The following is a 17,133-nucleotide window of genomic DNA, read 5'->3' as shown; positions in this document are numbered from 1 at the left end:
CTCCTGTCCCCCTGGGCATCCCTCCTCCACCCCCCCAGCACTGCCCCCCTGTACCCCCCACCCCGGGCATCCCTCCTGCACCCCCAGGCCAACCACATCCAGCTCCTCATGGGCTCAGAGGGGGAGGGACTGGCTGATGGGGAGGATTTGGGGGCAAGACCCTCCAGGTGAGCCTGGCCGTGGTGGGCACGGGGAGCCGTGGGCACAGGCAGAAAGAGGGGTTTTGCCTCCCACAGACACCATTCGGGGAGGGGGGGGGTGGCAGAAAACTCGTGGGATATTAGAAAATAGGCTTTGTTAGGGAGAAGGCAGCGATGCACACAAAGGACGGGCTCAGGAGCGGGTCAATGATGCTCTGTTCCAGAGCCCTCCCTGCCAGCACGGGCAGAGGCTGGCAGAAAAGCCAACAACTGCCCAAAATGAAGTGGCGTTTCACTCGCATCCCATCGGAGCTTCACCTGCATCACATCAGAGCTTCAGGAATATCACCCCTTTGCAGCCCCTGGGGCTCTCAAGGCCCCAACAAATGGCTGGAGAGGAGCTCAGGAGTTGTCTGAGGCAGGAGATGGGGCTGCAACCACAGGCTCCAGCTGGGATGGCCTCGGGGCAGCTGTGATTCCTGGAGTGGGTGGTGTCTATTTTCCAAGCCCTGAACAGATTTGAGAAGTATTTGGGGCACAAGCCCCAGCTTCCAACCAAAGCACTTACAAGAAGCCCTTCCCACTGCCCCCAGTCCCATCCATCTGAACGCAAACACCTTCCCAAGCCTCCAAAAGCTTTGCAAAACCCACTTAGGTGCAGCTCCCGGGCGAGGGGACATCCAGAAAGGGATGCCAGTGGTCGGGAGGGGGCATGGGGTAGGTGGGAGGGGGCACCGAGCTCATCCTACATCCCAGAGCTGGGCAGAGAGGTGGGAAAATCACAGTCTCATCAGTTTGTACTGGTCCTGGTGGTGGGTGGGTGAGATAGTGACATCCCAAGGAAATAGGAAAGTCCCCTCAAATAAATAGGCTCATCCCGTGCAATTAGAAACACAGCTACCACCATAAGCTGTCGCTCGTGGAAATCTCTGCCAACAACACCATGCGCAGGGACATCAGGGCCACAGGACCCCCAGGTGTTGGGGTTCCTCATCCCAGGCATCCTCATGAGCCCCCTCCATGTGCTGCCTGGGCAGGAGAGATGACAGGACAAGGGGTAATGGTTTTAAGTTGAAAGAGGGGAGATTTAGATGAGATACCAGAAAGAACTTCTTTGCTGTGAGGGTGGTGAGACACTGGAACAGGTTGCCCAGAGAAGCTGTGGCTGCCCCATCCTTGGAGGGGTTCAAGGCCAGGTTGGAGGGGGCTTTGAGCAACCTGGTCTGGTGGGAGGTGTCCCTGCCCAGGGCAGGGGGTTGGAACTGGATGATCTTTAAGGTCCCTTCCAACCCAAACCATTCTATGACTCTATGGGTTTGCGTGTGGCCATTTCTTCTGATTAGGCAGTAAAGGATGGTTTCCATTAGTACAAGCACCTCAAGTCCTCATTTCCCATCTGGTTTATGGGCTTTTCCTTGAGTTTCCCCTTGGTGAAGGTGAGAGGGATGAGCAGGGCTGGGGGGGGCTGTGGGTGCCACGTGTGTGATGCACATCCCGAGAGACACAGAGCCAGAGGAAGGGTGAGAACAGAAGAAACAAACCCCATCCCTTCCGTCTCACAAGGTGCACCTCACTCTGCTGGGGAAGGGCTGGGGGGGCTGCAAAGGGGGGAAGAAATATCACCCTGGGGAGCAGGGAGGGAGAAACGGGCTCCAGCAGCAGCAGCAGCAGAGAAGGTTTAGGGTTTGGTGGTGGAACGAGCTTTCTGAGGGCAAAGAGAGTGAAGATGGGAAAGGGGTTGCCTGGGAGGGGATGCAAAATCCCATCTGCTCCTTTAGGTGATGAAAAATAGGCAAATCCCTATAGATTCGGGGCAAACCTGTGTCTGGGAGTGTCTCTGCATCCCATGGGCAACAGAATCCAGCAGCCTCCTGCATCCCACACCTTCCATCCCAAGGCCATTGACTGCGACTCCCGATGTATCAGCCCGGGAGATTGTTACTGGTACCAGTAAAACTGTTGTGGGTTGGTGGTGTTCCTCTCAGCCAGCGACAGTGGCCGAGGGGGGGTAAAAGCTTTGCCCAAGCAGTGACTGTGACGCTGGGACCCGTGTCCCTGTGTCCCCAGGTCCCTGTGCTGCTCCTGCCCCTTCTCCCTCTGCCATGATTTTGAAATTCAGAGCGTATCCCCTTATGTCCTGGATGGCAGTTTTCCCAGCCGAGCCCGCAGGATTTACCAGGGGTGTCAGGAAAACCAGACTTCGCCCCCATGGACTTCACAACGAACGTGGACTAAGGCGGGGGCTCCGTTTTAACTCTTTTCCAGGGATTATTTTAAAACCTGGAGAATTACTGTAGGGACGCGGGCGACGCAATAAATTTTGGGAGCGGAGTGGTGAAACAGAAGCTGCTGCAGAGACAGCACGGGAAGAGGCGCTGCTGAACCCGTAACGTTCAAACCCTGCGGAATAAAATTTATAATAATCCTGGCGTTTTTATGTCCGTCCATGAATTACAGTCGAAATCCCACCCCGTACCATGCACGCTCCTCGCTTCCTCCGGCAAAGAGACTACAGCCAAGAGCTGGCCAGGCAGGGGAGAACGCCTTTTAAACGCCAGTTCTTTGAAAACTGAGCCCTTCTGTTTCTTTTTAAGGCAAGTTCAGAAAAGGAAAGTGCAAATAAAGCACCCGAAAGCTGCTATTTTTTGCAGGGGAGGGTTGGCAGGGCTGGCGCTGGGCTGCCCGCCCCTGGCAGTGGGACTGTCCCCATGTCCCTGCCGGCGGCCACGGGGCAGACAGGGAGCAGGGCAGTAGGAGCTGTGCCTCTGCGTGCTGAAGTGCAAGAAGTTAAGCAAATAAAAGCTGTTTTGCAAACACACACATGGCCCACAGGTGCCCCCGGGGTGCCAGGATGGGGTGGCTGCTCAGCCTGGGGACATGGGCTGGGGTGGCTGGTGGGAGCTGCCCGGTCAAACCCCACAGGACCCCGGCCATGGGCACTGGGGTTTTATCCTTTGCGTGATGAGGGCTTGGCGATGTGGAGATTATAGGAAAAATCAGGTTAAAACCCATTTATCTGACCCCAGCAGAGCCCGTGTGTGTGTCCCAGGGACGGGCAGAGGGACGAGGGGACCATTGCGGCGCTGGTGGCTGCGACCCTGCCCTGGCCAGAGAGCCCAGCTAATCCCAGCCACACAGCTGTATGTGATGGTTAATAAAGGGCACACGGTAATTAAAGCAGCGCACCTGGAAACGGCTCTTTCTGTAGCTCCCAGGCTTAACCAAATGAGCGAAATTTGCCCCGGTGTAATTAAAGCAGTGCGGTTCACAATCTTGTCTGCGCCGGGGAGTCACGCTGCAGCTCCGCTCTTCACTCTCCAGTGGATGTGGAAAAATCCCAGCTCCAGCCCCTGCACGGCTCCAAGCCGACCTCTGGCCATCAGGGTGCCCATTAACACCAGCCCATTAACACCAGTTCATTAACATCAGCCTTCAAACCCCCGTCGGAAGCCCGATGCCTCCAGCATCCTCCCGCAGCCACCCCAGCTCTCTCCCAGTACACACAGTGGTGGTGGTGATGGCAAAGCACTGGTCTCTCAGCCACTGTCACTGCTCCCACCCAGGGACTTGTAAATCTGAGGCAGAAATCAGTGGTTTTTTCCATTTACAGTCATACTTCTCAAACAACCTCTTTTTTTTCTCCGCTTGTCCTTTTAGGCACTGAAATAACCCCGGACTCACTACTGACCAGATGGTTTGGTTTCGGTCGTATTAATGGCAAAATCCTGTATGCAAGTGAGCTGCCCGTGAAGCTCACCAGTGGAAAATAAGATTTTGAGCCTCTGTGGAGCAGCATCCCCAGGGCTGATGTGTCCCAGCAGCACCCAGGCGCTGGCAATGGCACTGCCACCGCTCAGCAACCACCAAACCCCTGGGGGAATTCCCAGGAGGTTCATGCTCAGTGGAAAAATATTGCCCCTGCCTTTTTCCTCTCCTTCCTCAAGCTGGATTAAGCTGCTTTTGGACCAAACAGGTGACATCAAATGTGATGGAGAAGAAGGAGGGGATGCGGTGGAGGAAGGTGAGGGACGAGTGGCAGCTCCGTGCCAGCACCCAGCCCTGGTCACAACAACCCAGGCACAGGGAAACTCATTTCAAACTGCCCGAAACACCCATTTTAGCAATTTCTGAACCTGGCACTTCTCCGTGAGAAATAGGGAGAATTACGGATCAAAAAGGGCTCCTGCCAGGGTGGAAGAGCTCAAAACCACGGGGATGACCAAGGAGGGACACGCTAACGGTTTTCTACCATCCAGAACCTCTCCCAAAGGCTGAAGGCAGCAGCAAAGGGGATTTAAATCAGAGATTAGAGAGGCTGCTGGGCTGCAATGATACACTCAGGGTCGGGAGAGCGGAGCATCCCCAGAGCTGGAGGTTTTAGCTCTAATTAGACCAACATCTGTCCGGCGACGGTTGGGGCTTGCGCAGTCGCAGCCCCGCTCCAGGTTTGGGCTGGAGATTTCCTGCAGGCTCCTCCTTCTCTGCTTTTCTGCAATATCAGAGAAATCTGGATTAATTTTTTTTTTTTTTTTTTTTTTTCCCTCTCTCTCCGCTATGTTCTTCCTCTCTGGAAAGATTAAATCTTGATTGTCAGGAACTGGTGTAGTGGGCCAGAAGATTTCCCAGACTAGTCAAAATGTCATCCCGGTAAAAATGCTAGTAATAAAAAATAAAAAGAAAGGGCCCACTATGGACTCAGGCCTGTAAAAATATCCAAAAGATGGATCTGGAAGTTTAGAAACAATTGAAACTCAGCGGCTGAAAGGGCACTCCGGGGACTGCTGGGCCCAGCACAGCCATTCACAGGGGGGGAAAAATCAATATGTTAAAAAAAAAAAAGATTGGCTGTGTGCTTGGTCTTGAATTAAAAGGAAACAAACCCAGACTTTTTCACCCGTCTCAAATAGATTTTGGGTTTAGTGTTATTTTGGAAATGAGGGCGAGGAAAGAAATGGCCAGAGGGGAGGTGTGATGCTCCGGGTCCTGCTGCATCCCTGTGGAGCTGCACCGGGGCTGTCCTGGCTCCCACTCTCTGTGTTTTGGGATATTTGGGGTGCAGGAGGGCTTGACCCCGAGGAGAGGGTGCTGGGACAGGGAGGGAACCTCAAGGGTGCGTCCTGGTGGCACCCATCCTGGATGACACTGCCCAAAGGATGGGGTAGGAGTCCTTCCTCTTCCTCTCCCTGCTGCCATCCCGCTTCATCCGAGAGCACGGTACCAGGAAAAGGCATCGGAGCCAAGAGGGAGCTGGTAGTAAAACCCGGGGCCAACCCAACCCAACCCCACCCCTGGAGCTGCAGGCCTTGGAAAAGCCGGTTCTGCTGGTGCCATTTCATCACCCCATGGAGGAAGATATTTTGGGTCCCATCCCTGGAGGAAGCACAGCCATCGCTGTTGGGATGGTGGCTCCAAGGCTGAAACTGGGACCTAAAATCAGACTCTGGCAATGGCTGGGGGTCACCAGGCCAGGGATCACCACCAGCCACTCACTGTGGTGGCTTTCGCCAACCCAACGCAAACTTTGGGGGTGGAGAGATGCAAAGACCAAACCAGCAGCGATTTCAAAATAAAATCCAGCAGCAGCCCAGGGAAAACACGGCGGGTCCTTGCCGAGGCTATCATTTATGCCCATTAAAAAATAAAAAAAAAAGAAAGAAAAAAAAATTGGCATGGCACGAAGGAGAGCTGCGTGGTATTTCCTGAAAAGGGCGTGGGGAGCATCCTTGGAAAGCCTTCCCTGCACAATGTGCCTGTTGTTTCCAGCAAAATAAAGTTTGCTGTGACCCACCTGTCCTCAAAAAGCAGCTATTTAGGGCTGTAACGTGGTCAGCCCGGAGTCAGTGGCCGGGTCTGTCCTGACTGCAGAGCAGCTGGCACCTTCGCCAGGCTCTGGGGCTTGGCTATTTACCTGCATCTCTTCAACTGCTGCAAAATGCCCTGGAAATTAAAAAAAAATAAATGCAGGGAGAACTGCCCAAGCACCCAGCGCTCCCAATTTAAGGTGTTTCCCCACCAACTTCTGGCTGGTGGCCATTAAAGCCTTCCTGCCAACCTTCAGGGGCAGCACCAAGGTGGGCAGGAGGGTTTTTTCTGCTTCACCATCTCAGCTTTTGCGGGTATTTTGGCCCCATCTGGGAGTTTAGGGGTTCAGAACCCAGCAGTTTTGGGATTTGTGATGGCTGGGTGCATCCCCACGGGGCTGCAGAGGGGCTCTGCTGCCTCTCCCTTGGGGAGGTGCCAGGTTTTGGCAGGGAAGGGAGCGTCCTGCAGGTTAGTGTCACGCGTGTCCCCGCATCCCCCCGGAAAGCCAGGGCTGGGACTCACTCCCCGTCCCAGGGAGGGTGTGCTCAGGGCTCACCAAGGGCGTTCCTGGAGGTTTCAGCAGCACAAGGAGACTTGCCAAAGCCTCATCTCCGGGAGAGCTTACCTTTGGCATGGTATTTCCAAGTGGGGAGCGTGGAAAACAAACCCAAACCCACAGCTTGGGTGGGTTTTTTTTTTTCTGCCTCACCTCTGCTCAGAAGCTGCAGCCAGGCGGTTTTTGGGCGATCAGAAGACCAGAGCCAGCGTTTTCTGGCTGGTTGTGGATGCTGAAGAGAAGCAGCTCCACCTAGGCAGGAGCTGGTGCTAAAGCAGAGCCGACCTCAACACCAGTTCAACCATCAACCATCCACCATCAACCATCAGCTGTGCCAGGGACCACACCGAAGCCTCCGCTTCAACCTTCAGCCAGGCTTTGAGCCAACACCAAGGTCCCAAGTCTCGGGGTCAGTTTGGGGCTGAGAATTCAAAGTTTCCCTTTTGTGCATCCGATACTTATTTTCCTTCCCAACAAGGCTGGGAAATTGGGGGTAAAAATGCCTGGTTTGTGTAAATTGCCATTTGCGTCCCACAGCGAGGGGAAATCGTGCGTGGAACAAAACTCCACAGCAATAAAAATCCATCCCAGGTAGAAAAAAAAATACCTTAAAAAAAAAAAATAGCAGTGAAAGGCAAAGCAGGGTTTTATGGAGCCCTGGACATGTCTGGATTAGTCCCATAAAAATCAGCATCAGCCGCTGGTGGTGAATATTGGCTTCCCCACAGCAGACAGCGGGAGAGACTTTAACCTGGTCTCATTTTGAAAGCTGCTTATTAGTCCTCATCAAACGTAATTATACTTCAAACCCAAATGAGATGTCCAACTGAATTTCGAACACGCATTAACGTTTTTAAACGGGAGGGGAAAAAAAAAACAACCACAACCAACCCCAGCATTTATTGAATGCCAGCCAGGCTCTGAGTGTTAAAATAGACACTGCTAATGGCTTTGGGAAGGAGGGGCTGCAGCTTCTTTGCAGCTTTGCCAATTAGATGCTAATTACTGACCAATTAGGCAGAAATCAACCTGGTTTTAAGTGATATCTGATTAAGTGGGTCCTGCAGATCAGCCTCAGTTGTTGATCAGGGGGGAAATAATCACCTTCTCCCCACCAGCTCCCTCCCCTCCCACCCTGGGATGCTCGGACCGGGCAGGGCCTCAGTTGTTGATCAGGGGGGAAATAATCACCTTCTCCCCACCAGCCCCCTCCCCTCCCACCCTGGGATGCTCGGACGGGGCAGGGTTTCTGCCCACCCTGCCCATGGAAAAATCCTCTTTTCTTTCAGCTCTACCACACTCCTGGGGGAAAATGCATCCCAAGGACCCTCCTGGGCATGGCAAAACCTTTTGGAGCCAGGAAGGAAATGGGAAGGAAATGAGGGAAAAGGGGAAAATTAGCCACACGCAGAGGGTGGCTTCTCCCCCCCCGGCTCAGCAGGTTGCTGCTGCCTGGCACATGCTGGGCCCTGCCCATTCGCAGGCTTTTCCAAATATTATCCCAATATTTGCTTTCAGTTCCCAGGTAAATGGGCCTCTTCAGCAGACTTTAAGCCCGCTCTGTTCCAACATTTGCTTTAAGGCAGGAGAGGAAGCGTTCGGGTTACGCCGAGCTGCTGAATCCCGCTTTCAGGGCTGAGCTGCACGGGCGTTTCCCAGAGAAAATAGGGGCAGTGTTGGGTTTTTTCCTTGTTTCGTGGGGAAATATGAAGGAGGCCACAGCACCCCTTAATCCATCTGCCTCCTCTCCCACGTTGTGGTCCATTTTTCCTGTTCTTTTCCGTGGTCTTCACAGATTTCTGAGCATGTTTCCAGCTCCACTCAGGGCGCTCCATTGGCTCTACCCAAGATGTGCTTCCCCCACAGCAGCTGAAGTTAAATAACATAGATAAAACCCTCAAAAATCACCTTGAGATGTTAATCCAAAGAGTCTTCCCTTGCAGTTGCTTTTGTTCTGGTTTCTCTGAATTTTCTGCTGTGGCTGGGATGAGAGGGAGGAGGTTTTCTGCCTGGTGGGACGCTGCTCCGAGCCCAGTTTGTTGTTGCAGGTGGCAGATCACACTGGAGCGACCAGCACTGGTCAGAGGGGCACAACATCCCACAGGACCCTGCAGCAAGCAGGACCACCCCCCCCATAAAGCATCCCCCCACCAAGCATCCCCTGAGTTTCAGGGAAGCACTGGGGGACCCCGCATCCCTCCTGCGGGGCAGGGACAGTAAAGCCACAGCACCCAAGGGAGCCAAGAAAGTGCCCGTGCAACAGCCCTGGGGTGGTGGAGCCAGAGAAAAGACCAAAAAAAAAATACAAGAATGAGCCAAATTTGGGAAAATTTGAGTGCAAGGAGTGACGACGTAAACAAGACCCTGTGAGGACCAGGTGAAGTGACCTGCAGAGGCTCCTGGATTCTGGATGGAAGATGGTCCAAGCCCAAGGAGCCTGGTGTGGGTGAGCAGGGGGTGGTTGCTCATTGTCTTGTCCCAGGTGAGGAGTAAATGCCATTAGATGCCCCCAGTGGCTCGGCCAGCCCAAGGGAGGTGGGCTTAGCACAGCACTCAGGTAGGGTGGGCAGCCCTCGGTCACAGGGACATGGTGGGGACAAAGCTCCAGAGAACATCAGGGTGGAGGAGTGGAAGGAAAATTAAAAGGATGTTGTGGCTCTGGGAGTCCCCGATGGGCTGGAGGGGGGCAATTGGGAGACGGGGTACTGGGGGGCATCACTGAAGGCTTTACCTGGCCTCAAAGCCTGCCCTCAACTGGTCCTTACTGGGCTGGAGGGGCTGAGAGAGGTGATGCTCTCCAGGAACGTGGGGTCCTTGGGAAATGCCTCTATAAGGTCCCCAAACCTGTGATGTGTGATGCTCTCCAGGAACGTGGGGTCCTTGGGAAATGCCTCTATAAGGTCCCCAAACCTGTGATGTGTGATGCTCTCCAGGAACGTGGGGTCCTTGGGAAATGCCACTATCAGGTCCCCAAACCTGCGATGTGCAGAAGCATCCCCAGAGGGATGGAATCATAGAATTGCCCAGCTTGGAAGGCACCTTTAAAACCATCTAGTCCAACCATCAACCTAACTCTGATAAAAAACCATCTCTAAACCATGTCACCTGCAAGGGGGTCCAGCCCTGGCGCTGGGACAAGCTCAACGACAGGGGAATGGCAATGTCCCTCATCCCCAGCTGGGCTCCCGATGCTGGAGGGGAGGGGGCACCCACTTTTCCAGAGCTAGGAGATGGGGCATGAAGAGGCAAAGACCCCCAGGGGACTCTGCCCACCCTCCGGAGGGTGGTGGGGGCTGCATCAGCACCTTCCCCCCGACTCGTTCATTCCCCCCGGAGCATCCCTCGGGATTGGGGCAGGGAAATCCCCCGCAGGACCATGCCGGGGGTGGCCGGGTGTCTCCCCGGGACCCGCCGGGGCGGGCTGTGCTCCGGGCCGGCACTAGGTGGGGATGGCACCACACCGCCGCGCCGCTGCGCCCGCCGCCGGGAGGAAGGACGGGAGGAAGGCCGGGGCACGGGGCTGCGGGCAGGGCTGGGGGCTCGGACCGGGGGCAACCGGGGGCTCAGGGAGGCAGAGGAACTGGTGGGCTGGGCTGAAAAGGGCCGAGGGGAAAGGCTGCCGGGGAGGGATGAGGCGCGGGATGCAGGTGGTGGCATGGCAGGATGCAGGCAGCAGCATGGCAGGGATGTGGACAGCAGGGTGGCAGGATGCGGGCAGAAGCATGGAGGGATGCAGGCAGCAGCATGGCAGGGATGCAGGCAGAAGCATGCAGGGATGTGGGCAGCAGCGTGGCAGGGATGTGGGCAACAGCGTGGCAGGGATGTGGGCAGCAGCATGGCAGGGATGCAGGCAGAAGAGTGGAGGGGTGCGGGCAGCAGCATGGCAGGATGTGGGCAGCAGCATGGCAGGGATGCAGGTGGTGGCATGCCAGGGATATGGGCAGCAGCGTGGCAGGATGCAGGCAGAAGAGTGGCAGGGATGCGGGCAACAGCATGGCAGGATGCAGGCAGCAGCGTGGCAGGGATGCAGGTGGTAGCATGGCAGAGATACAGACAGAAGCATGGCAGGGATGTGGGCAGCAGCGTGGCAGGATGCAGGTGGTGGCATGGCAGGATGCAGCAGCAGCGTGGCAGGATGAAGGCAGAAGCATGGCAGGGATGCAGGTGGTGGCATGGCAGGGATGTGGGCAGCAGCATGGAGGGATGCAGGCAGAAGCGTGGCAGAGATGCGGGCAGCAGATGGCAGGGATGTGGGCAGAAGCATGGCAGGGATGCAGGTGGTGGCATGGCAGGGATGCTGGAGGCAAGAAATGACCTGGTAGCACATCACATTGGGAAGAGGCTGCAGCACTGAGGCTGCCGTTAGCCAGGGAGGGGCCAGCCCAGCCACAGAGCTAATGAGTTTCCACGTTTATTACCGGCATTAATTACATTTTGCAATTTCAGAACGGAAACGCTTCCCGTGAGTGCTTCTCAGCCAGACCTTCTTCCCGGCCCACCGTTTGTTTCATCCATGTGTCTGCACTGGATCATCACTGAGGTGGGACGCTGGCACGGCTGCAAGCCCAGCAGTTGGCCACCAAGTTCCTGGCCTCACTGGAAAGGCTGGGAGATGATGGCAGCTCCAGGAGAGGGATGCAAAGCACTCGTGGTCCCTGTGCCACCTCTCTGTGGGGTTAAGGAGGGATGGTGTTTCACCCTCCCCACTGCTCAGCCATGGGCAATACCTCTGAAACCTGCCTCAGATACAAAGACCAATGCAATAAGCCCTTCACGTGGAAGAGTTTACTTGCTGTAAATCTCTCCAGAATCCACTTGATCCAATCCTGCCTCCCGAGTCACCACCAAAACCAGAGCATCGCCAGAAACCTCACCCCATCCCTGCTCAAGCCAAGGCTCAGCTCGTGTCCTCTGCACGAGGCATCTTCAGGGAGAGCATCACCCCGAAGCCCAGATCCAGGAGCCAGAGGATTTTTCCAGCTTCCTCCTGCAGGGACCCAAGCTCTGGCAGCAGGGACCGAGGATGCTCTTGGCCATCAGCACCCTCAGGGAAACCCAGAGGTGGCTCTGACAAGGCACAGACTATTTACTGATTTCAGGTAAATTTGGAAAATATTTAGGGGTTAAAAAAGAAGCTGGCTTGGAAATGTCAAAACATTTCTTCTGGGGTTCCCAAAATGAAGCACCTCAGAAATACCCAACCTCTGTTCTTGAAGCTTTTTCAGGAACTGTGGGATTTTACTTTCTATTTGGGAATGGCTTTTATTTATTTATTTAAGTTTTAGAAAGGGGTTAATTGACCAATCTGCAAACACAAACTTTGCATTTCTTGTCAAACTGACTATTCTGGGGTGATCCAAAACCAGAATGTTTGGGGAGTTGGGTTTTGGTTTTTTTTTTTTAAATCAGGGTGTTTCAGTTTAATCTGAATTGATTCTTCTCCCCCTTCCTTCCCCCTTATATTTTCCAGATCTGATAATAAATGAATAATCCCTTTTCTTACCCTGCAGTGTGTGGCCTTCCCAGGCCACTCCATGAGCTCGACTACAAGACAAAACCAAACCTGAGCCAAACGAGCTTCCCATTTGCAAACCCAGCCACAAATAACCAATTAATTTCTGCCAAAGTCATGCACCAGCATCAATTTCCACCTAAATCCATGCACGGGCATCATCACCATCAACTGGGCAGGAGGCAGAGCAGCCTCAAGGATCACCCCGTATCTGCTGCTGCCTTTCAGATGCATCTGCCCTGATTTATTGCTACGAATTTCTCAGGCCTGAGCCCTCTCCCACCTCGGAGCCGACAGACCGACGTAGTGGTCCAGCTAGAATGAAGCATCTGAAAGTCAGAGCTGGGCTGCTGCAGCTCCGGTTGCCTATAACCATAGAAGGAGAAAAAAAAATAAATAAATAAATATGACGACCACAAACTATTTGTATTTCAAAATTGAAACTTTTACTTCCTTTTGTGTTTGTGCGAGAGCGCTGGAGGTGGTCAAGGGCCACTGGGGCTTCGAGTGGCTTGTGTGAAAATGCTTTTTGCCACAGAGACTTACCTTGGGGTTATTTTTCATGATATGCAGCAACTTAAAACAACTGCATTTGGATGGTATCAGTGGAAGGGGCTCTGTGTTTCTGTATTTTGCTCCCAGCACACAGGGTTTTTGCATTGTTGGCCTCAGCCAACTCCACGTGGAGCTGCACAAGGTGGGGTCCCTTGTCCACATGCCTTTCAAGCAGCCCCCAAATCTATCCTCTGAGAACAATCCCAAACATAAGTTTACACAAATATAGCATTTCCATAGGTTTGACAGTTCTAAAGCTGGGGTGAGCTGCCAGGGTACACTGGGAAACTGCAGCTGGGTGCACACCAGGAACACCACATCCCTCCATAGCAGGGAAGTTTTGGAGACGAGCAGGTTTCTTGGCTGATATTGGCCATATCGAGCCCCCTGGGTAAGGAATAAGAGTGGCCAGAGGGCTGCAGAGATGGAGGGTTGCCCACTTTGTGGGTTGATCCCCCAAAGGTGTAGGGTGAGCCTGAGACTGAGCTGGGGCTGGACCCAGAAGTCCAGCTGCAGCACAAAAACCTCACATTAGCTGCTGAAAGCATCTCCCCATCCCCAGGGCAGCAGGGAGGAGGACTCTGCAGAAGGGATAAGGCAGGGAGGTGGCCTGGGACTGGCTCCTGCCCACCCCGGGGCATGGCAGGAGCACATCCTGCACCTCAAAGATCCCAGCACCGGACCCAGGTTGCACCCAAACAACCAAGGCCAGGACCTAAGGAATCAGGATTAAGCCTCGTGCCCAAGCGGTGCTGGGAAAGGCAGAAGCGAGAGGGGAGGCTGGGAAAGAGCATCCTGTGACCCTAAAATAAGGTCTTTTTTTCCCCCAAAAAAAGAGTCAGCCCAAATCCTACAGCACGTCTGCCAAAACCCACGTTCACAAGGGAAACGGCGGCTCAGACTCTGCCACCGGGGTCCGTGCCCTCAAACCGCGGGGCAAAGGAAGGCAGCATTGCTAAGACAGAAGCATAAATCAGAATATTGATTTAAAAATTATTATTGATTTAACCCCTTCTGGTCCTTCCCTGAATTCCCCAGGTGCTCACCAAAGCGACAGAGAACGTCGTTTTAGACACACTCCATGTTCTCATGTTGTCATTGCTCCAGAACCCGTGGGTCTCTCCATGCTCAGGGAGGGTTGGCATGTCCCCAGCCTGTCCCCTGTGCAGCCAGTGTCCACAGAGGCCACTTGCCAGCCTCAGAGCTGGGGCTGGGCACAAGCGGGAGCAGGATTTGACCCTGGGAATGGGGCAGGGTGGCAGGTAGGGATGGCAGAATCGAGGTGGCCAGAGATAGCCCCGAGAGCAAGAGCACACTCAGCAGCATCACATTACCCGGGGTTATCACACCATCAATCTGCTGGTGCCAGGTTACACTTCTCTGCTTCTTGCCACAGCAAACAAAATCAGGTTCTGAGGATATTATTGCACATATATATATATTTTTAAATTTTTATATATATCTCCTAGCAGCTCCAGGAGGACCCCGCTGGCTGCATGTGTTGCACAGAGGAAAGCTGGTGGCTGTGATGCACCCGGAGATGCTGCCTTACCTTAAACTCACCCAGAAAAATCCCTCCAGCCCCTCCAGGGGCTGCAGCCTTCCCGTCTCGAAGCAGTGTGGCAGGGCAGAGGTGTTTTGGGGAACACCCCCACCTTCCTGGAGCACAGAGCCAGTGGGAGATCGGGGCTGGGGCACAGGAAGCCATCCCCCCCCCAAACTCAGCCCAGCTTGAAAGCCCGGCAAGCACTAACACTAACAAACAGTCCGTGTGTTTATATCCCACCTTCCTGCCGGAGCAGCAGAGAGGGGGGGTTATTTTTGGCATATTTTGTCACTTCTGGAGATGTCGGTGAAGGCCAGGAATGGCGCAGAGCTGTTGGGAAAGCCCAGAGGCAACTGCCCCAGGCACGGGGCGGTGTGAGGAGGGATGTGGGAAGCTCTTCTGAGCCTGTTTACACAGGGATTGGGTTCAGCCTGCAGGATGTGGGGCATGTCCCTGGTTCCAGAAGACCTGGGGGTCTTCTGAAAAGCTGCATGGAACGGGACAGCTCTTCCAAACCACCAGCCCCACGCTGCTCCCCTTTACCCCATGGAGCAATGAAGCAGGAGAGCCACCCTGAGCCCTCTCCCATCGGGTGCTTCACTCCTTCCCACCCATCCTGGAGGTGGCCATCACCTGGACACCAGCAGCAATGTTCTGGCCCACCTTTGGGCTTATGACCAATGGTGACTTAGAACAGAAGTGAAGAAGAAAAGCACCAAGCCACATCGCTTATTGCCCACTTGCCATCATGCCAGAGGGCTTGGCCACTTTCTTTCAACTCGCTGCTGGTATCACAGAATCGTCATGGTTGGAAGGGATCTTTGAGATCATTGAGTCCAACCACAAAAAAACTCCAAAAAAACCCCAACCAACCAACAAAACCCACAAACAAGGCAATTTAAACTGCCCACCTCCCCAGTTCCAGAAGACCTGGGGGTCTTCTGAAAAGCAGCATGGAATGGGACAGCTCTTCCAAACCACCTCCTGTTCCAGCCCCATACTGCTCACCTTCACCCCATGCAGCAATGGAGCAGGAGAGCCGCCCCGAGCCCTCTCCCATTGAGTGCTTCACCCCTTCCCACCCATCCTGGAGGTGGCCATGGCCTGGACACCAGCAGCAATGTTCTGGCCCACCTTTCGGCAGGGCTTACGGCCAACAGTGACTTAAAACAGAAGTGAAGAAGAAAAGCAACAGGCAGGACACCAGCAGCAATGTTCTGGCCCACCTTTGGGCTTATGACCAATGGTGACTTAGAACAGAAGTGAAGAAGAAAAGCACCAAGCCACATCGCTTATTGCCCACTTGCCATCATGCCAGAGGGCTTGGCCACATTCTTTCAACTCACTGCTGGTCACTTGCCATCATGCCAGAGGGCTTGGCCACTTTCTTTCAACTCGCTGCTGGTATCACAGAATCGTCATGGTTGGAAGGGATCTTTGAGATCATTGAGTCCAACCACAAAAAAACTCCAAAAAACCCCCAACCAACCAACAAAACCCACAAACATGGCAATTTAAACTGCCCACCTCCCCCATTTGGTCCCAGCAAGTGATCTCCTCACCCATGGTTTTGGGTCTGCTTTGTCCACGCCCTGTAAGAGCCCAGGCTGACATCCCTGGCCCGTGGTAGGACATCCAGGTGTCCTCTGCAGCAAGGACTGCGTTTCCTGACAGAACCAGCAAGATCAGCAAGGAGAGTACATGGGTTCCTGCAAGCGCTCGCAGGCTGATGGCTTTGGCAGATAGCTGGGGCTTTTCTTTCAAGCATATAACTAAAATCCAGAGCATGAATAGCAGGAAAGCCCGGGTTTGATTTCGGCAGAAGCTCGGAGTGATAGCAGCGAAGAGGAAAACAGGTAAAACCAGGACCTCAGCAGATCAGGAGCTACTGGCCAAACCCCAAACCAGGCGTGCTAACTCCAACTGCCCCACCAAAGCAGGGAGAGGGGCTGGAAACATCACCCTTTCACATGGTTTGTCCATGAAACATAAGATTTAAGCCCAGAAAGCAGGTTGGGAGGTGAGGAGAGCCCTTCTTCCACACTAGCCCCGTGTCTGTGGTCTCCCATCTCCTCCAGCCTTTGCTGTTGCTAATTCCCCATGCATCACCTAAGGATGGGGCCACATCCACCTTTTCTTGTCTAGCACTTCCACACTAGCCCCGTGTCTGTGGTCTCCCATCTCCTCCAGCCTTTGCTGTTGCTAATTCCCCATGCATCACCTAAGGATGGGGCCACATCCACCTTTTCTTGTCTAGCATGGGTAGTTTAGAGGACTGTGCTCCACCTGAGAAGTGGTGTATCCCCACAGACATGCTGCAGCCAGGAGGAGAAGGTGCCACGGGCTCTACTTGGCATCAAGAGCCTGAATTCAGCCCTACCCTTGGGCATCCATTCAGACCCTGCACTTTCTCCCAGCCTTTTTATTTTAGCCCCAACCGGACAGAATTAATTAAGAACACCCACATTAATTTGCTGTGCGTGTGAAGGGGCTGAGGATTTCTCTTCCAGCTGAAGATCAGGAGCCCCACAGCCACCCTGAGCCCAGCGCCAGCTCCTGGCCTTGCCGGTGTGTCCTCCTCCTCCTCCTCCTCCTCCCTACTGCTGAGCAGATAACAGGGCAATTGTGATAATGAGCCTCTGCCCCTTCCAGCCCTGCTCAAAGCACTTAATGAAGCCAGGCGCTAATGAACTAGGCTCCATGGCGCCCTGGAGATGGGTTATTGCCATTTGAGGTGGAGGGAAACCAAGGCAGGAGCAGGTGGAGTGGCTGACCCCGGTGACGAGGTACCTCAGGCTGGATGCAGGAGCCAGAGCTCCCTGCCCAGAGCGGGGAAAGGACAGCAGGTAGACGTGATGGCGACCACAGCTCTCTTATGTGGTGCCTGTGGCTGGAGAGACGGGTTTGCCCACATTTGGGAGGGCAGAGGGGACTCCCCACCCATCCCAGTCCCGACTCAGCCCCAAGAGGCTTTGAGGTAGCCATGCCTCCATGGCTGGAGCTCCCTGACCCTCAGGTTGCT

At 54.3% G+C, this 17,133-nt stretch overlaps 1 protein-coding gene across 1 annotated transcript in view; it reads right to left on the bottom strand.

Annotated features, from left to right (window-relative positions):
• Positions 1–5,951, bottom strand: part of PCSK6 (proprotein convertase subtilisin/kexin type 6) — a 48,857-nt gene extending 42,906 nt beyond the window's left edge. Inside the window, exon 1 of the mRNA XM_014946077.1 lies at positions 5,929–5,951. The gene's annotated coding sequence lies outside the window, so the exon portion shown is untranslated. The remainder of the gene's footprint in view (positions 1–5,928) is intronic.
• Between the last annotated feature and the right edge of the window lie 11,182 nt (positions 5,952–17,133).

This window comes from Calidris pugnax, unplaced genomic scaffold (assembly GCF_001431845.1).
Source record: "Calidris pugnax isolate Ruff unplaced genomic scaffold, ASM143184v1 scaffold134, whole genome shotgun sequence".
Lineage (NCBI taxonomy): Eukaryota > Metazoa > Chordata > Aves > Charadriiformes > Scolopacidae > Calidris > Calidris pugnax.
This window is presented reverse-complemented; position numbering and strand designations above follow the sequence as displayed.